At 30.8% G+C, this 22445-nt stretch overlaps 1 protein-coding gene across 1 annotated transcript in view; it reads left to right on the top strand.

Moving 5' to 3' along the window:
* The first annotated feature begins 3846 nt into the window (after window positions 1–3846).
* Window positions 3847–22445, top strand: part of LOC124530132 — a 40153-nt gene continuing 21554 nt past the window's right edge. The window contains exon 1 of the mRNA XM_047104140.1: window positions 3847–4076. The gene's annotated coding sequence lies outside the window, so the exon portion shown is untranslated. The remainder of the gene's footprint in view (window positions 4077–22445) is intronic.

Here is a 22445-nt window from a genome sequence, read left to right as displayed (position 1 = left end):
CATTAGACTAAGTAGATTCATAAAAACTTACTAACATCATTTGAAATGTAAATTAAGGGATATGGAATAATAAAAGCTTTATTATTATTATTATTATACATTCATATAAAATTTATTATAGCCCAGACCTCAGATCATAGCAATCTTAGGTCTGTACCTTCCTCAGTATAGAAAATCGAATCGAATTGAATTTTAGAACAATAGTGTATTAAGAAGGAAAGACGAGGCGGACACAAAAGAACCCTTATAGATCTATTACATTTCTTTAAGAAGTCGCTGCCGCCTTTCTAAGCCATTAAAAAAGAAAAAATACAAAAAAAAGTCTATAAGGAAACCATAGTGAGGAAACTTTTGTATCCATCTACCGTGAATCAATATCCAATAAATACCAAACCTTCTTAATAGTTGCCCCGGGTTACGAAAAGACTTTCACTTATTTAGTTTACAGTAATAAAATAGTTTAAAGACATCCGTAATCGATTCGTATGTACACCGGTTTTCATGGGTACGCCTATCCAATGTCCCGGGTTCGATTCCCGGCCGAGTCGATGTAGAAAAAGTTCATTAAATTTTTATGTTGTCTTGGATCTGAGTGTTTTGTGGTACTGTCGTTACTTGTAATTTTCCATAACATAAGTGACTTAGCTACTTAAATTGGGATCAGAGTAAGGTATGTGATGTTGTCCAGTATTTATTTATTTATTATATAGTTTGAAGGAACTAGATTGTAATGACAATTTAACTATTTTTTTGTTGTGATATATATTAAGTACTACATGTATTATGTACATTAGACATGTCACTCACATTTTAAGTAATCTAAAAAATTAAAAAACTGTCACAGCCGCAGCACGGTCGGGTAAAAATATATTTTTTAACCTCAATATCATGTTGAGCGAACAAAATGGAAAAAGTGTTGATAGAGCGTTATAAAGCCGTTTATATATAGAAGCAAATGTAAATGGAATATGATAAAAATGTGTATAATTACATGTTATAATAAACTAACAAAAAAATATCATTTTAGTTATATGTAACAATATAAGTAAACAATAATGTAATTGTTACGTATACTTTTCTATGTATGTGTTTACTAAAATGAGACGACTTAATTACTCATCGAGAGGTCCTTAATTTAAATTAGCTGCATAAAAAGTATATATAACGAGGCACGTTGTTGATTTATATAATTAATTAATAAATGGAGTATACATATATATTATTTATTACTATTATTTTAATCAAGGAATTAAAGAGGCTTGAATTAATAAAATAAAAGACTACTAACTACTAAACTAATTGTACATAAAACTAAAAAACTCATACCAAAAGACGAAGCGCATCTTGGAGAAGGTTTTTTTGTAAAGGTAGCAAACGAACAGGAGACCTGATGGCCACTGACTACCACTGTCCATGAACATCTACAAAACGAGGGCTTGCAGACTGCTGGCTTTTCAGGTTTATGTGTGTTAAAATTCTAGCTGTGACCTGGCCGCTTCACCTGGCGTTAAAAAAGCTTGAAAAAAGGGGAAGTATCAACGAAATATAAATTTACGGACTGGTACTTAACTTAAACTTATATATGTGTGTATATGTTACAGTAAAAGCTCGAACTAAGGTAAATCTAAAGATTTTATAAGAGTAAGTCTTAGGTTTCACCGAAACGAGTTGGTAAATGTAAGTATTTCTGAAAATGAGACGTTTTTCAGGCTTTTACAATCCGATTTCAGTATATGTTAGGTTAGATTAGGTTATTAGAATCGCAAATCCTTTTTGACGTTTGCCATTAAGAATTGGTAATACTTAGGTTTTACTGGATAATCTAAAGATTTGCCGTAATCCGAAAATAATCTAAAGATCTGCTTTTTCAGTAACATATACACTGTAAGCTGTCAAAACAGAGAGAGCAAAATAAAAAAATTATTATACGCGAAGCTGTTCGATATGTCTGATTTATAAATATGAAATCACGATCGATACTAGCAACCTCACTCACGGCTAAAAGCAAATCAAATACTCGTACTTATTGACCATTCCATTCGTTTTCAACTTATAAATCAAAACGTTATTTGAATCCATTACCTCTTCTACATTTATTTTATTTTAGTTCGTAAATCGTAGTAAAATCTGTATGCATATAAAAATGTATGTATTTATTATTTTTTACATTTTTTTTTTATTAAGGTTGAATTAACATAAGAATTAACAACATTAAATGCTTAAATATATATATATATATATATATATATATACAAATATGAACTAAAACTAGTTACTGTATAAATCTTGACCGCGTGGAATGGTGGCAGCATTTCCCCGTTGAATCGCAATTCCGATCCTCTGGCCAAAAAACGAACCAGCCCTCCTGTCACCAGTAGAGGCAATGAGGCGAGGTGTTATACTTTTGATGAAGCTTTTTGCACCACTACTTCAAGGGCCAAGCGTCTCGACAGCAAATGGAACAAAAAAGTACTTACATGACAAATTATTGAATTAACAATGAGAAAAATAATTTGAAAAAAAAATTACATCACATAACCGTAAATTTATAACGAATTATTAATAACGTTTTGAATATATCAAGTTCTGTAATCAGAACCATGCTGATAATTTTATTACTATTATATCTCTTTTTCCCAAATAAATGTTTACCTTATTTTATAATGACTGTAAAAGTTAATGAATTAAAATCAGATATTTGTGATAATTACTACCAATACAATCTTTGATTATAATGTACTGTACATAATATAGTATATACTATTCAAAACGTCGATTTCCTAAGTGATCTTTCCTTGCAACGTAATTTGTGCAAAAGCTCTCTGAATCCTAATAATACTATAAATATAAATTTGTGAGGATGGATGTTTGTACGTATGTTTGTTACTCTTTCACGTAAAAACTACTGAACGAATTTCGATTAAATTTAAAGTATAGGTTATACTTTAGACAGCACATAGGCTTCAATTTATAATAATTTTATGTAATTTGGTCGTAATATAACGATACATATCAAGAACCCTTGCGAAGCCGGGCGAGCATTTACATGTGATAATCTACTTAGGCCTCTTTTTTCACAACTCATTCTAGGATATAGACCCTTAAATAAAACATCGAAATGACAATGAAATAAAACCCTTCAACAATGAATTAAAACTACGTTTACGTTGTATAACAATTTTTAAAGCCTTCAAAGAAATACAAATGTGCAGCACTCGTTTTGTGCTAACGAGTGCTGTTTTCATTCAAAATCTTTCCGTATCACGCAAAGGCATTATTTAGCACTTGTTTTTATTTCGATTCAAAGCGATAACATTTATTCGCCATCGCTTCAGCGATTGTTTGCCTTTTCAACACATAGCTTGTTAGGGGCTGGCGTTTCTAGAACGTGCCTTTTATTTTTATCTGTTCCACTTGTAACTAATTTCTGGGTTAACTGGTCATTCTTTTACACATATGAAATAAATAACTGATTTTTACTTTCGTATGAATGAATAAATGACTGTATGTCCAGTTATTTTGCAAAATAAATGGATGATCTTGTTGATGAACTGTTATATATATATATATATATATATATATATATTAAATTGCAAAAAAAATAATAATGAACTATTGAAAAACGTGGATTGAAACGATGCAGACCGATCGTCAGGGCTACCTTTTAATCCTTTATCGTCCTTTCAAAGAACAATGCGATTCGAAATGCAGGGCTTCGAACGTAAAAGTTACAGGGGTGAAAACCAGAGAATACCTCAACAAATCCAGCTGACGGGTTGGGCGCGGCGACACACCCGGGACACGAGACTCGCAGCGACTGGCCGACTGCCAGTGCTCTCCCGGACAGCGTTCCGGACGCTCGCTTCGTAGACCTCTTAATTTACCACGATCGAACTTCTTCGGAACATAAATGAGTACCAACCGGAAAACAGCTTCAAATATTTCCGATTCGAAAATGTGAAGTGCTCCATCGTGAGGCGACCCGATAGAGCAACTGTTATATTAGTGCCCTGGATTATGCTGTGGATTAATGGATTAAACGCTGATTTATACGCACTTTAGTTCAATTGGAATTGGTAATTACAATTACATTAATAGAATAAATCTAGATAATATATAAAACAATACATTATCTAACATCTTACGCTTAAATTAAGTGCAATTAATAGTAATAATTGGTGATGATAATATTATAAGTATTGAATTTAAAAATCGAATAATTTAAAGTACTAAATTTATACATAGTGTTGTATCAATGTTTTAGTCTGATAAATGTCTGTATATTCGTTCCAGTATTTCGATAATAATTATATATTTATGTGATTATTAATAAAAATACAAGAAATATGATATAAAAATACAAGAATACGAGAGAGAAATGAAACTGACGAACTTTAATAATATATTTATATTCAGAAAGGAAATTATTTTCAAATCTCTGCTGGCAGTTTCCAAGTTAGATTTTTTTCATTTTAAATAGTGCTTCCTCCACTTCTCACAGCATAGCATTGAATCATTATCACTTCTCTTTGTAAAGGCATCGTTTTGGGTCGGCAAAAACGAATTACCGATTTCAGTCCACGCTAGTAATTCTTGCCTACTTTCCTAAATTTTTCATTTTGATTTTGTGATTTTTTTTGTAATTTATCTGTTATTTGTATATGTTACCATGGTAATCCTTCCAATAGTGAATTTATGAATATATCAATTCATAGGTACACAAACAGAATACAAACAGAACATACATTAAAAATTACGGATTCACACTTACAACGTTGAGCTAGATCATATTCCTAAGCATGTGTACACGGCTAGCTCAAAACAAGTATATTTATGCAACCAAGTGTTTTGTAAATTAATGAACTATTAATAAATTACAGTAAATAAATTAATTAAGATCATGTTACCTGTTATGAATCTACGCTAATATTTATAAATGCAAGTAAAACCCTATCTGTTATACTTTTACGGCTAGATCACTTAACCATGATAAAATTTGGTGTGATGCAAGTTTTAACCCCATTCGTTTTTTTTAACCTAATACTTTGCGAACAACCCCAAAAATGAGAGCGCAGTATGCAGGCAACTACTAGTTCATAATAAAAAATACTTTTTGTTTTTATGTTCGATAAAAGTTTGTTAACGCGAAATTAAAAAAATTCATCAAATAAATGAATGTTTAATCAACTTTAATATCTTCACCAGTGGTGAGGCGTTAGTGGAAACCAGTCTTTTTTGATACCAACATTTATCAGTTATACCGCTAAATATATATACAAATTTAAATACACAAGGGACAAATATTTTATATACAAAATATGACCATCAATCATCACAATTTTAATCGTAACAGAGCTTTGAGTGGTCTCCATTGACAGGTACTACCCACTCACCAAATCTTTCATTCAATAGACCCGTTTAAAGGTTAAGTTTGTTAATATAATTACAAGCACCGAGGGAATACCATTTTAGATGCTGACTTTGAAAGTGTAAGAATTGGCTTAATTGGCAAATTTTTTTTTTCTCGAAATAATTTACTAGAACAATATCCAAGAAGAGTTTACGCAGCTATATTTTGAGTTTACCTAGTAAGTACTGTTACTTTATTATCCGTAACATACGATTTCAGTTATTAAAAACGAGTATTTTATATAAAACTATCTGTCTATATATACATAGGTCTACCTAAAAAGTCATAAACAGTAACGGTCACGGTAACAGCTTTTTGAGAATTTTCCAAAGATCAAAGTTCCAAGTGATGTTACGACAAGTCTTCTTTATTAATATTTTCAACGGAGTACAAAACAAATAAATAATTCATGGATTAAATACACTTACAAATTACTTTAAATTAGCGTGAGTGGTCTTCAATTGCTACTTTTATCTATTTCGTCGCACGCATATAGCACCTCATTTTACAAAAGACAATAAAGTACAAATTTTACATAAACAATGAACCTCTTTTATGATTATTACACTACTAAATTATTCTAAATTTAAATGGTATTTACCTCACCGAATAATAAAACAAAACATATTTTGTAAAATTAAAAAAGTATATATTATAATCTCAATATAATTATATAAATTAAAGAACCTCATAATTGACAGCCTTTAAGGTAACCACTCAAATTAGTATTGAGTTTCAGTTATATTAGTACCCAAGTTTCCTTTATATTCGTTATATGTTTTTAGACGTGGATAAACGAGCAAAGGTAATTTTAAGTTCCATTGATTTCTTTGTGACAAAGTAATAATTACCGAAAACTTAAAAACAAATACATGTTAATCTATGTATAATTGTATATCTTATACGGCATTTAATACTATTTTCAAAAAAAAATCAATAGTAATAAAAAATTACATGCAAATTATCCTCTGAATTTGTAACAAATATTTTATTTACTTAGCTATTATATGCTATTTTTTTTTTATTTGCATCATATATTATACCTTTAGTCAGGGGGTGAGATTTCCACACGCAATTTGAAAATCAAGACTTAAATTCGAACAAGACATATACATTACACATAAATGTTTTAGTTCATTAAACTGTATGAGGCGAATCCACGTTACGAAACGCGGTCGTATTACCTATATTAGAACTAGTGACGCAATAAAGTCAAACTGTTAAAGAAAAGAAACTAAAAACGTTCCTGCAATTAGTGTTAGTATTAGTGAAGTGCTTCCTTTCTTTGCGATAACAATTTGAAAGTTGTTGTATATATCTAGTACTAGTACTAAGTAAGTATGTATTATAGATTCAGTAAAATGTATAATAATAAATTTGGTATAATAAAATATACAAGGGTATTCAAAAGTAAAAAAGGAGTCCCGTTACGTTTTATGATTACAAATGATCGGCCATCGGACGAAATTCAATCATAATCATTATTGAAAATTCGAGGAAAAAAAATATAGAATTTGATGTTCACGTAATGTTCAATATTATGTTTTTAAATATTTTTTTCTACTCTTATTTCCTATTTTTAGGGTTCCGTTTGTCTAAAGTAAAAATGAGGAACCCACCCGTGTAAGATCTTTGTACGTTCGTTCGCCCAATCCGTCTTATTTTCAGAAGCGTGTAAAGTTATACAGTTGAAATTAACACTAAATGCAGAGGTCTACGTAAGAAAAAGATACAGCCGTTTTTGTCATTTCCCATATATTCACAAAGGGAATATAAACCTATTTACTATATAGACCTATTTAGTAATAACTAGGGTACTTCCCGCTGACCTAGAAACATGAAAATTGGCAAGAAGCAATATTTTATACCACAAGTTAGTACTTGTGGTATAAAATATTGCATATACACAATATACAATATAAATATTTTGAAAAAATCCGAGAGTCATATATTTGTATGTAACAACAAATATAAGGCTTTTGGATTTTTTCTAGTTCAGTCTGCTTGTCTGGTGGTACGGAACCATTAAAAACCGAATTAAAATTGCACTTGCCCCCTTTTTTTGCTCGCTATAGCTGGCCTACGTCAATAGCTACTAAACAAAATAAAAAACTATAAGAATTTAGAAGTACTGTTATACTGTAGTCAATATTTACTATCAAATTATTCAAGTATGAGAAGCGTATAAAATGTTAACAAAATTGGAAAAGATAGAGAGGGAATTTTAAAGCCATCTACAGTCACGGACATACCAAGCTCTTAATCTGAGAGCAGCGGTCGACTGGTATTTGCATTATGAATAAGTTTTGTTGACATTTTATAACGTACTAACGACCCGCTTTGACGTTGAACGGGTTTAATAAAGGTTTTGCGAATCAAGCGTATTTTTTACAATATACTTAGATATGTAATTATATTTTTGAACAGTGGAATATTGTAAATGTGAAAGTATATCTGTCGCTCTTTTATGACCAAAACCGCTGAAACGAATTTAATGAAATTTAAATTTAATTTAATTTAATGCAAGAGTATAATACATATTATATTGATCGCTTCAATCACTCCGCCTATATACATGCATCCAGCCCATCTACCAAATATATACACGTAACACTCGTGTTACATTGATTGTGGTTTTTTAGCTAATTGAAAAAATATCTTAAATACAAAGCCTCTTAAGGTTAAGGTCGTATCTATCAAAGTTGTTAGCACTTAAGTCTATAAATACTCATTACGGTGAAAAGAAAAGAACACACCTATCTATTTGGTGGTAGGGCTTTGTGCAAGCCCGTCTGGGTAGATACCACCCATTCATCAGTTATTCTACCGCCAAATAACAGTACTCAGTATTGTTGTGTTCCGGTTTGAAGGGTGAGTGAGCCAGTGTAACTACAGGCACAAATGACATAACATCTTAGTTCCCGAGGTTGGTGGCGCATTGACGATGTAAAGAATAGTTTATATTTCTTATAGCGTCATTTTCTATGGGTGATGGTGACTTTTCATCAGATGGCCCATATACTCGTCCGCCAACTTATAGAATAAAAAAAAACCTACTTCCAGTCTTATGAAATTCTAAGATCAAGTAAAAATCTTTCGTTATGAGCTATATCAGGTATGTATCTATTAGCAAGGTTCGTATAACATCGTATAATGCAAGACGAATATAAGGTGGGCTGCACAACGGCCCGCCAGGTGAGAATTTGAGAACAGAAATACGAAACTTCATACTAATAATATCCGACCCAACCTAGAACGTCCGGTAAATACGTCGATAGTTTTATCAGATCCAACTAATGTAAATAGTATGTAGAATATAAATACATAAGCACGTATGTATAGACCTTTATCGGGGTCATAGATATCTTGATTCGAGCCAGGCTCTTTTACAATAGTATAAGAGTCGGTTCAAAAGCTAGCCACCTACATAACGACTAAGAATTCTGGCTCGTCAATTTTCTCTTCGGCCTTATAATATAATCAATCATCTAAATTATATGAAAATGTTTTGAAAAAAAAACTGGCACACAAAACTTTCCTTTATACAATACAAAAAACGATGTTATAAAAATATTTTAGAGATGTATCTATTTTCTCCTATTTTTATAATTTTTATTATAGAATTACTATAATTCAATTGTTTTATTCAAGCATATAATTATATAGAATTCATCCTTCTAGACAATTGTTTTTGTCTAAATGCGCATTAAAAATATTCGCTCCTAATACAAATTGATTAAACTTATAAAATTAGTTTGAGTTCATTTGTAAGCGCGTCTGGAAGATAAGATACGCGTATAATTTGAGTTAAGTGTTACAATTTTGCTGAAAGACAAATAGATGAGAATTAAGAACGACGCTAATGATGTCTGTTCAATTAGAAACGTTGTTAGGACGTCATTTATCTTAAAGTACGAATGGCATTTACAAATAGCTAGAAACGAACTTCCCGTTTGAATACAAAGTTATAGGAGAGAAACTTACGGCTCATTTAGTGTACTTTAATATGTGTAATTTTGATATATGATGAATGATAATATGCATACATATACTATTTTTAATATTAAAATTTAACGTAACCTTCTATAAACACTTGCTACGATTTATTATAAGGGAGCGGTTTTAGGGCGTCTCCTTTTGTGTTTCCCTGACGTGTAACATTTTCATTTTTTTTTAACATTTCACGATGATCGGTAAAAAAGTTAATTTGTAACAGCGTAATAAACAAACAAACTAACTTTCGCATTTATAACTATAGCAAGTTTATATTCTGTTAATATACCAAGAGTAAGCGGCTGTTAATTAATTATAAAGTTTTTTTTGTGAAATAGGCATTCGGACTGACAAATGAGCCGTTGGATGAATGTACCATAAACTCCTATCAAAATCGGTTCAGCCCTTCCAGAGATTAGACGGAACAAAGAGACATACAAATATTGAATAAAATGTGATTTTGGTATATATACCGTGTACATAATATGCATTTAGTAAAAAGAGGTTATTTTAATATTACAAACAGACACTCGAATTTTGTTATATGTACATACATAACATCGTCTTATGACTAAGGTAAGCTTGACCTTAAAATTAACATTAAAATATTGAACATTATCTGTCGCATTGAAATAGACAATAACTAAGGAAATCATAAATATATACATGTGCAATACCTATTGTATTTACATTTCGGTATTATGTTATACGACTCGACTGACATATTGTTAGCATTTCGCTCGGTGAGTGGCTTCTAGATATATTAGCCTGCTTCAAAATCAGGCATGGTATACACGTTAATAACATTCAATGATACACCCGATTGCGTTTATCGACTTCACTGTATGAAACTAACGGCAATTAAATAGTGTATTTATATTAACATTATTAATTGTGATGAAGTTAGCAAATATCAACAACAACAACAGCCTGTAAATTCCCACTGCTGGGCTAAAGGCTTCCTCTCCCGTTGAGGAGAAGGTTTGGAACATATTCCATCACGCTGTTCCAATGCGGGTTCGTGGAATACACATATGCCAGAATTTTTATGAAATTTGTCACATGCAGGTTTCCTCACGATGTTTTCCTTCACCGCTGAACACGAGATGAATTATAAAGACAAATTAAGCACATGAGTCAGCAGTGCTTGCCTGGGTTTGAACCCGCAATCATCGATTAAGATGGACGCGTTCTTACCACTGGGCCATCTCGACTCCTCTATTATACTCCTCGACAAATTTATTACTATGCATTTCATTAATAACGTAATTTTGAAATGATAGTATTTCAGAAAACAAACTATATTAATTCCCGCTTATGACAATTTCTCTATATATATAAGACCCGAGACGTGGTTTTACGATATTCAAATCCCAAGGGTATATTGAAGGGGTATTGAAGGTGGTGACATTTTCCTATACCTTATATATTTATAGCTTATACTTTAAAACTGACGAGGATCTTTATTTTATTACAAAGACATGGGGTGATAAGAGAAGTAATACGTGTGTGTGAATTAAAAAAACGATCGTAATTATGTTAAAATTTATCAATAATAATGTAGTCCTGTGTCGGGATTTTGCAACATTAATTCCTATGGGGACCTCTTGGAGGACGAGTAAATCTTACGTTGAGCGATGAGAATAAGTAACAGCTAAAAATTTGTGCATCATATGTATTAATACTATGAGTTTTTTTTTTCTTGTGAAAAAATATTATTTATCTCAAACGATTGTTGTACAAACTTAGACTTTCAAAAGTTGCGATTTATGTATTTACAATTTTTTATTTTATTCGAAATTTCGTTAGTTTTCATATGTTGAGTCCATTGAGTGCCGGGTGATCAAAGCGTTCTCAACCGAAAAAATACTAGTCATCCTACGTCGAGCTAAAACCCAAATTATATTATCAAAAAAAAAGAACTTTAAAGGAATATTCGGCTCATATACCAGCGATTCCTACATCGATTACTTAATCTTTTTTAAGATATTTCATGTAAAGACACGATTTCGTTACGAAGTTAAGTAAGCTTTACAAGTTCATGAATCTATGTATCGTCACGTTTTCACAATATTTAGTAAATATACTATAACGTTTAAACATAATTATGTGCCAAGATCCTAAACCAAATTATGATCCGTTCTGTCAGACACGTGGAATATTGTCTATAGACTACGGAATTTCAGATTTGAGCGAACTATTTTTCTACAAATATTTATTTGTTCTTATATATATATATATATATATATATATATATATATTTAACTACCCATCATAATTTGATAAATAGTAGTTTATTTTATAGGTTCGCAGATATGGGTTATCTGATGGTAAGTGGTCACCATCACCCATAGATAATGACGCTATAAGAAATATTAACTATTCCTTACATCGTCAATGTGCCACCAACCTTGGGAACTAAGATGTTATATCCCTTGTGCCTGTAGTTACACTGGCTCACTCACCCTTCAAACCGAAACAATACTGAGTACTGTTATTTGGCGGTAGAATAACTGATGAGTCATATAAAATTATTATTATCTGTTAACGAGATAAAATTCTATGCTCAAGAAAAATCAGTTCAAACAATGTAAGATTGAACATAAAACTTTATATTGTTATAATTTATACGGTAATCTATTACAAAAGACATTTAAAATCCGACGTTCATTATGCAATATCACTAATACGGTTTCAATTTGTAGCATCAATTTTAATGCAAAATGCAAATGGAAATTTAATTTATATTCTACTATTAATTTGACCATATATCGCTTGAAATTCATACCCTAATTAATTGTTTGAAAAAGTTATTCATAATAGCAAAAAAGGTATAAAATAATGAAAAGAGGTCTGTATTTAATATATCCCAATTCTAACTATTAAACGCTTGGGTCAGCGTTCATTAAATTTTAGAAATGTTTTTTCAACAAAGTTTTATTTAACTCTCAATATTTGTCTGCTTAGGGTAAATCTTGAACACTAAATTGGCAAATGTAATTTTAAACGCTGGGTTAGTTCTGATTCCAGTATATTTTTATGATAAAATGGCCTTTCATTGGTTTCACAAATTTGAACTCCTCAACTTTGAACAGCATGAATATGAATATGCATGTAACCGTTGGTTTTTGAATTATTTCATTTATTTACATGTATGTACCCTGATCTACAACATAATCTCTAGTTTGATTAATTCGTGCGATGTTGAGTAACATTCGTATATACACTTACAAGTAATAATATGGATAATATGTAACCATTATCAGATAAAGGTAGCACCAATTACGGCGTAACGACTTTTGAGCCGTTAGGAATTTCCCATTTCAGGTTTAAGGATTGTTCACGTCTTTCACATCCTTCTTTATGAAAAAATACATATATGTGCCATTATGCGTACCTATGTCTTGCATGATAATCGGTGAAACGGTGTAAATATTTGTAGATGGAACATTTTATTTTGTATATATTATGTTTTAACATCAGCTGTAAAATGAAAATAATATATGTAAAGTTGCAATTGTAATTAAAATTTGTATATAATTAAATATTTTGCGTAACATTTTCGCTAATGGAACATTTGCCTGCAAGTTATACCGTTTAATAATAAAATTAATTAATCAAACTAATGTACTTTGTCGAGTAGGTAGTTCTTTCGAATTTATTATTTATCGTGTTAACGCTTGTATCCTTGATCAGCAATGGAATAAATTTTACAAAAATGTATAAATCATGATATGAACAAATATCCCTAGTTGGTAAATGTAATTTAGCAGTTTGGGTACAGAGATACCATTGAAATTCTAAGTATTCTTGCATTCTCGGCTAACGTGATTATTATTTAAAAGAGTTTTCATTATTTTACATGAGATATTCAAAAATTGTTTACCCTCGTGCCCAAATAAAATTATCCTAAAACAGTCTTACTTTTAGTGGAATAAAAAAGCCCCATCGTAGTTTCTGAGAATAGGGTGAATATAATAGATGTGATTTAATATAAGATCATAGATACATACTTATTTTTGATAAAAATATCTTAATCATGAAATGATAAATCCTGTTTCTCAAACAGTTATTGACCTTTGTATGTACCTATGTATGAATCTTCTATACGTATATATGCAACTGATCTCATAACCACTTGGATTAATTTTGATGTTTTTTGTGCATTAAACAGTCCCTTGGTACGATACGATGGCTTATAGTAAATAAAATTCTTATTTCATCCAGATAAAGTCGGTTGATAGAGCTCGTATTAATATAAAATAGCGATAATTAGGCAAGTAAATCTCATTATCAAAGTAATAAAGGATCTTAAGGACGTTTTATATTTCTATAGGAAATTCATTTAAAAATGTTTAAAGTACTTTATAATTACAAGTCTATAAATATCTTAATGAATAATTATTTATATTTATATAATATTTTTCATTTGTTTTTTTAGTTGCGTTACTTATTCTTAATGTCCTCAGAACAAACTCAGTCTATGAGTAGTCAAAGTAGTAAAGTCCTGTAAGCTTTTCAGCGAAGTCAGCAGCTTTGGCAAAGTTGGGTTCATGGGTGTATTTACTTAGACTTGCCTCTACGAACTTTGAATATTTCAAAGAAAACACATATATCACCTAAGACTCGTAATCATCGTAAAGTTTATTCGTTTTTTTCTTCAAACAACGATTACATTGTTTCATTTTGTATATGTAGTACTTTTAAATTTTATTACATGAGCCGGTTTTCCCGCTATCGGTGATAGTTCGTCCGTCAGGTCCATCTGGGTGGAAACTCCCCACTCATCAATTATTCCACCAGCTAACATCAATACTCTGTTTCGCTGTGTTTCGATTCGAAAGATGAGCAGGCGCGTGTAATTAACGATCAAAAGGACTACAGTATACGGGTTTATATTTCTGGCTGATAACGGTATGCGAATACCTTTTTATTAATCAGTTATCCATACATTTTTTCAATTCGGTCAATTGTATTCATTATATGTATATTAAGATGCTCATTGTAATTGAATTGTTTTTTTTTTTAAATTAATATAACCAATGAGATATTTCGTTGATGTTTCTTTGGATCTTAATCAAAATATTGATGTTTATATTCAAAAGTCCTTTTAATTACCTGTATAAGAATTGAGATATAATTACAGACCAACGCAAAATAGAAGATAACGTTTCTAGCGTAACATGCGGCTTAAATCGTTTTATTAGAAATATGATCGATGTTCTAAAAAATATAGTGATCCTCTAAGCTTAGTCCGACAAGCTGACTCGTCTAACGCGAATGCGGTACGCTTACATTTTTTGCAATACTGCCAGAAAAAGCTAGTTGTTTAGCCATTGCTTTATTCGTTATGAAACAAAAATATTCTTGTTATCCTTTGTCTACGTTTATGTTTGTGATGTAGATGCGAACGAGTTCGTTGACTATATATTCACATATCTCTTTAAAGATACCTTTTTCTAGTACCAATCATTGTTAGATCTTTCAGAATTTATCATAGATTGTAAATGTACTCATAAGAGATTCTGCCAGTTGCCTGGGGCATTTCTCATGTATATCTTACTAAGACAGAATATACTTGGTATTCTTATACGTGACATTAAAATCCCCTGAGGTGCTAGCTTTCTTACAAGAATATTTTATTTGGCAAGTATTTCTGGAAGTTTCTTTTGGAATATATTTTCTGTATAAAATATATACATGTATATATTTTTTTTTAGTAATAAGATTTATGCAAAACTAGCTATACCCGCCCGCTTCGCTGGGCATTAGTCGTAGAAAAATATTTTTGTAATTAATTACTGATACAATGTACAAATAATCAAGAAATATGCGAGATCTAATCAAATACTTAAAATTATTTCATTTAATATTCGTCAATGATGTTCTCGATAGGCTGCAGATTGGTCATAACACCCATAAACTTATTTATCAAGATCATATCTTCTTTTTTTTTGAATCCGGAGACAGGTATGATTTATGAGAATGTTTTTGTTGGTGTAATGTCGATGTAAAGTTGGTACGATGAAAATTTTAATTAAATTTCTATAGTCTAGAAAAGTTTGTATCACACCAAAAACGTCCTCTATTATCCGGTTCTATCAAATATCGATGATATAACATTTACAACCTTGTCATCTGTATGTATCTCGTAAATAAATGTACCCTTTGGCTCGAAGTTTTGATTGGTTGCATCGAATGTAGCTTAATCCTTCGTTCTCGACCATAGCGTACATGTCAACAATGAATTGTTAAAACAGTTGACGATACTTCAGAATATGGTTAGATTGATTATCTCTAATTATACGATACGCATAAAAATCAAACTCTTCGATGTCACAGAGCCAGTCGTGAGATTATTTTGATACAGTCCGAGATGATATCCATCTTCTGCTCACATAATCATAATTGGATAATCGTAATAATTGTCATACGATTGATATTTTTCAGCGACACCTTGATTGTTTTTGTGTCGCTTAGTGATAACAATACCTCGTTTTGTAATTTCTGTACCGACAATTACAGCTGTGACTTCAGGAGCTATGGAAGCTTTAATACGCCTTTTATACTCTGCGTTCTATCTTCATTGATAATTACTTTGAATCATATGTTGTTTCACTATCTAGAGCAGTTTTAGGCATAATCCTAAATTTAGCGATGATTTCTCGATTAGTTGTGGTACTGAACATGCATCAAAGATCAATCTTTTTCTACGTTGTCCTTAAAATAAATGTCCAGAAATTAGGGATTTTATTTGGATACTGGTGGAAGTGAACCAATCATATGACACACTTTAAACGTAGACGCGAAACTATTGTATTGTACAATATTTGTTGCTCCAAAATATGTCATTTAAAAGCATGAATTTTAATTTCTTGTATACTTAAGGAAACATTTAGACTCCTTAATAGTTCCCGTAACGTAGGTAAGAAGAGGTTCTGGTGGTTCAACCAGTTGTGGTAAATACATTTTACCAGTGGAGTAGCATATACCATCAGTTTATTTAGCGTGACAATATGGGCATACTATATTCATTGAACCAATGATCACATCGGGATCCATCTTGTTATCATAATCATAGTAATTGAAGGCTGATTTATTGAGATTGGTTCTAGTACTTGACTTAGTCTATTTTAATCGTTCATCATCCAGTCATTGGGCTTGTAAGGTTTATCAGTATCTCTTGATAAAGATGCTTGTTCGAAGATCTGGAACTTGATCATTTCGTTGACTAACTGTTTTGGCAGCTCTTAAAGTAGAAATTCGGATTCTGTTTGTTTCTAAATGTATTTCTTGTTGGTGTGTTGTTTCCGTAGCTCTTTTGGATGACACTACGCATATATTGTTGATATTCCGATCTTTTGTTTCTTCAATGACATGGTGGTCTCTATTTATATAAATAAGTTGTTTTTTTCTGGTTATGTGTCTTACGTTTACATTTTATACTAAAGATTCATTGTTATTGGAGGTATGATTATACTTACCAATAATGATTATTGTTTACTCTCTTATAATCAAAACAGCTAATCACTTCTTCCCATATATGTTTTTAAAATAATTGTCTCATTTTAAAATGTTAATTATTATTGTTGTGATTATTTTATGTTTATTGGCATATGGCGGAAATTATGTTAGTTGTTATGCTTTTTGAATAGATTTTAATTTTATATTTTATAAATATCGGTTGATCGGAATATAAGTAAGGGCCATCTGTTGGTTATTTTTAATGATACGGATGAAATTATTACTTTCTCCATAAAACAATAGATAAACATACTAATTTTCATAATGATCGATCAAATAGTTTCTGAGTTTATCGATGACACACGTGCAAACACATCCTTTTGGATATATATCTATGATTTGCGCAAGTACATGTTTTTCCTGTATGCCAATTTTTATAATGATACAGACACACAAAAATTTCAAAAATGGTAAAAATTAAGTCAGACAAAGAACACCCGGACGAATTACGACAAAAATAAGTGTACAGACAGACTCTAGAGATTTATATAATAGTATAGATTTAGTACTCACGTGCGATAGCTTTATTATTAGCGTATTTTATGTATAACTTTGGTGTTTCTATACCGATTTCTATGATTTTTTTATGAAATAGTTAATACTGTTAACTTTTGTAATTTGGGATGATTGAGAGTGTTATAAACGTAGGAATAGACAAATATAATCAGAAAGCTTCGAACTACTAAGCTATTGGGAGTGACACGTGTTATTGTGAGTCAACCATAAAAGATAGACATAGGCTGTCAGGGGATATTTTTTGTATAATTTTAAGGAGAACAATTCCGTAATACATGATTTCTGTGTAGCTTTAACCATTAAGGCTAAACACGCGACGGAAGCTAAGCTATGGGGTAACTTTCCCGTTTTTCAGACATTTTCCTTCAGTGCTCTGCTCCTATAATCTTTAGCGTGATGAAAAGTATACTATAACCAGCTCAGGAGTATGAAAAATAATTGTACCAAGTTTCGTTAAAATCCGTCGAGTAGTTTTTGTTTCTATAACGGTTATATGGACAGACAGACAGACAGACAAAAATTTTACTGATTGCATTTTTGCCATCAGTATCGACCCCTGATCACCCCCTGATAGTTATTTTGTAAAAATATTTCATGTACAGAATTGACTTCCCTACAGATTTATTATAAGTATAGATTATAAGTTTATTTTTAAAGGGTCTTAAAAATGTTCTAAATATTGGATAATCCATATTTTTGATGTTAATTAAAAAAAAAAATTACTTTTTGATGATGATTTCTGTCATACATGTATGGAATGTCATTTAATTTAATACCTATGACACATGACTTAATTGTATTGTTTAAAGGCCATTTTAACACGTAAGCCTCATAATCAGTATTTATTTGAAAAGTAGATATAGCAGGAGGCATTTGAGAAAAACGTACCAATATGTTTTACTCAGTAATTTTTGGTCGGAAACCTTTTAAATTTAGAAGAAAAAAGCAGCAATGTTACTATCCGAAATACCTATTAATATATACCTAGTCAGCTTTCAATATTCAAAAGAACATGAATATGATGAAATGGTTTATGGATGCAGCACTATCAACAATGCGAATATCGGAAACAATTGTGACAGCGATAGGTGTACGTCCATGCTCTTGTGGTGGCTTTCTGACCAATAGAAACACGTTTCGATCTAAAGGCAGAACCGTAATAGGAAACAGAAACAATTTGGTTTAGCGCAGGCTCTAAACAATCATCTACAAATCAATTGTACACAGCTGAATCACAATTAAGACTTAATTAAAAGATTGAAAAGGAATAGTTTTCTTCATTAATTACTTTTTTATTGATCATATGGATCCGTTCAGAAATTATGCGTATTAAGTGAAATAATTCGGCTTTATTTTCACAGGTGTAATGATAGATGCAATATTTAGAAAATAAACTATTTTTTTCGCTCTAAAAAGTAATTATGTTTTTTTTAATTATTTAATTTACAACATCCACGGGTTCACATTTGCCCGTGCCTTTTTGACATTTGAGTTTTATACATTTTGGCGTTTTATATTTTTAATAAACATTAACAAATCTGGACTTCAAGCTTGTCGTATTCTTGGCCGAGGCCCGCGACTTACTTTTTTTTTTCAATTTAATATAAGATATCAATAATCTATAATAAATGATGTATAAGTAATTCTTTTAATTCCATTCACTACAGTCCAGCGGGCTCTAATATAAGTAATTATGTTTGTAGGTATTATACAAAAACATTTTTTTTATACTTTGCACGAAACAATAGAAATACTCTTTTCTACCTTGGCTCGTGACGAGTATCCAAACAAACGTCAGTAAGCGAACAACAGTATAGGAAACAACTTGTTGAGATACAACATCCGGTAATTGGATTGCTAGATTGAAAAACAACAGTTTCGACGTGCATACACTTGACCATGGATTGAATATATGCTACATGAAAAAAATATGATTTATCAGAAAAGTGAAACATTCTGCTTGCAAGCAAAACTTGTTACGTGTAGTTTGCTCACAAATGAGGTCGGAATTTCGCAACGCAGTGCAACATATTTTATTTCCTGCGACACTTGTATAAATAAGTTAACATAACGTATTACAAAGCAAATGTTTATATCTGAATATTTGTGTTTATTACATAAAAACATCTGAAAACTGTTGTAAGAAATCTGATAGATTAGATTCTTTTAATTATTTTAACTATACGACCTTTTTGAATGTATTGAATTAACTAACGTATACATAATTCTATTCTATTAAAATTTATAATTTAATGGTTATAACTCTATAAAAATTAGGAACATACATATGTTATGCTAATCAAATCGTAAGCTACCATAGCTATAGTTTATTTTAATAAGATTAGAAAACATGTAATTTCACTAAATCTGGCCGTTTTCAATTATTATTCTCACTGGCAGTATACATTACTTTTTATGATATTCCAGAAAGCTTTTCAAAATTACAAAAGCGAGGATGTACCAATTCCAGTTATTCCTTAGTGTAATAAGAACAAATTGTACCTATGTTCTAGGTAACATATTATAAATGTAATATAAAAACAAATAGAACTTACTGGCTAATCTGACTACGAATTCAGGTGAGCAGCTGCATGTGACAAGGCCAGTAGGTCGGATAATAGAATTTGGAAACTAATTTAAAAACTATAATATCATACTGACAACAACGGGGAATATATTTTATAGAATATAAACGAATAAACGGTTATGAGAATTGTTATTATTCTATATATTGTACGAACAAAGACTATTATGAATATAGGTATTATAGGTTATATTCAGACGTTACGATGCCCGTATCCAACTATCTTAAAACTTGTGCTACGACCAATTAAACTATCCTCCTCAACGACAAGCAGCGGCTTCGAGCGATAATGAAAATTTTACGTCAGAAACACTATTGATTCGCTATAGAAATTATTATACAGAATAGTTTTAATTCGGTTCCTAACATATGAAACAAATATATTATCTGCCCTAAATAAGGCTCTTCAGAAATCTTTGAGGGTATTTTGACATGGTCTTTTTTTAACGACCATGTCAAATCTTGCAACTGAATTTGAAAATAGAAATGCAATCACACACATTTTTAAAATTTGTTGCTTTCATAATTTATATGACTAAATAGATAGCCAATGTGAAGAACGCGTCGAAAAAGATAATTGTTAACTGTTGGCCGCGAGGCGAGTATCACACAACCAGATATATGTATATATAGATATATAGATAATAACGCTGGCATATTTCTTTTAGTTCTCTCGTAGTGCTATTTAGATATGGCTATTAAATAGAAGCTTGTTTTTACAAAATATTGACACTCTTAAATATTCTTCTAATATTTATGCTTTCTAATATTCTTGCTTCACGAAATCCTTTGTAATTTCAATTCTCTTTTTATCCGAGTCAGTATTTTTTGACAAATAGTTAGTTAATTAGTTTAATAATTCTTGCGAATTAAAGAAATTAAACCCAGCAATCTGTCGTAGCGCTTAATTCATAACAACGGTATCATAATAAATCTATTTGCCAAAAAAAACACTATTTTTTAAAATGGTAGTATACCAAATTTTATTTTATCAGAAAATCGGATTATTTAAAAACTGTAATAAAACAAAGAAGTCTTCTCGACTGAATTTCGGCTTTGCCAACCAGTTTCAAGAACTAGCAAACCTTTTCTGCAAAATATATTTTAAAGCATAAGTGTGGACGCAAACAGTGGTGTATTCTTATTACCTCTTTCGTTAAATATATAGCTAGACCAACAAAGGCAGATATTAAAAAATGTAAATATAATCATAGTATCGTCTATAGATTCTTTTAAAATATTATTTATATTTATCAACGTATAATAAACAAACTACAAGTACAACGTAATTATTTAACATTGCTTTCTTAACTATACATAAAAAAAAAATATATTTATACAATGAAATTTCAACGAAAACTAATAATTAAATTGCTATGCTAATAAAGATCTCAATCTCAATCGATATAACTTGCCCGGAGCCCTAACTTAAATCAAATTTAAACTATATGTAACAAGTTTAAAAGCCTGAGGACGCGGTTTCAGACTCATGGAATTCAGATTTTCAACATCTTGTATACATTATATTATTTCGGACCAAACATAGGATAGCTCAATGGATAAAAATAATAATAAATATGTGGATCTTAAGCACAGAAATATAATTCAAATCCGGATAATCACTGCTATATTTTAATATATTATAAAAAAATATCTTGAGCTCTGTGGTAAATAAATATCGTTGACAGTCATCATTTAACCCAGCAATGGGATGTTTCGGGACTAATTTAAATAATTAATTGTCGAGATTTTCATGGACATAAAAAAAAGGGGACAAGTGCGAGTTGAACTCGCGTGAAGAGGGTTCCGTGCGATGTTACTTGTGGGCTTATTTTTTTCATTAAATATTCATCTACAAACCGATTCAACAAAACTTAACATTGGAGTTAAAAATTATATATGTTCTCCCACACATTCCACCTGCAAATGTAAGTTGGTACGCACAATATTGAGTGATTTACCATGTTATTTTAATATCATGGACTTCTTATAGGTTTTCCTATAATCTATAAGGAGAAAACTAATTTCTGTATTTTTTTCAAAATTGTAGGTTCAGTAGTTTCGGAGATAAATGGAATGGTCAATTTTCGTCTAATTTCTTGAATAACTTGGAAACTATTTATTTTAATATTACAAAAAAAATATACTTAAGATCTTCTCAACAAGACCTTTCATTTGATATGCCACACGATGCAGTTTTCAGAATTTTTTTTTTAAATTTTCGCCTTCCCCACCAAAAATGACCCCCCATATACAGATTTCATCTGCTCACGTCACACCTCTGTATTTGGGTTTCAGGAATTGATATGTGTACCAAATTTCAACTTAATCGGTGTAATAGATTCGAAGATAATTGACTGTAAGCGACGGACGGACAGACACACGAGTGATCCTATAAGGGTTCCGTTTTTGTATTCA

This window comes from Vanessa cardui, chromosome 5 (assembly GCF_905220365.1).
Source record: "Vanessa cardui chromosome 5, ilVanCard2.1, whole genome shotgun sequence".
Taxonomy (NCBI): Eukaryota; Metazoa; Arthropoda; class Insecta; order Lepidoptera; family Nymphalidae; genus Vanessa; species Vanessa cardui.
Note: the sequence above shows the minus strand (reverse complement) of the source record. Positions and strands in the feature narration are given on the sequence as shown.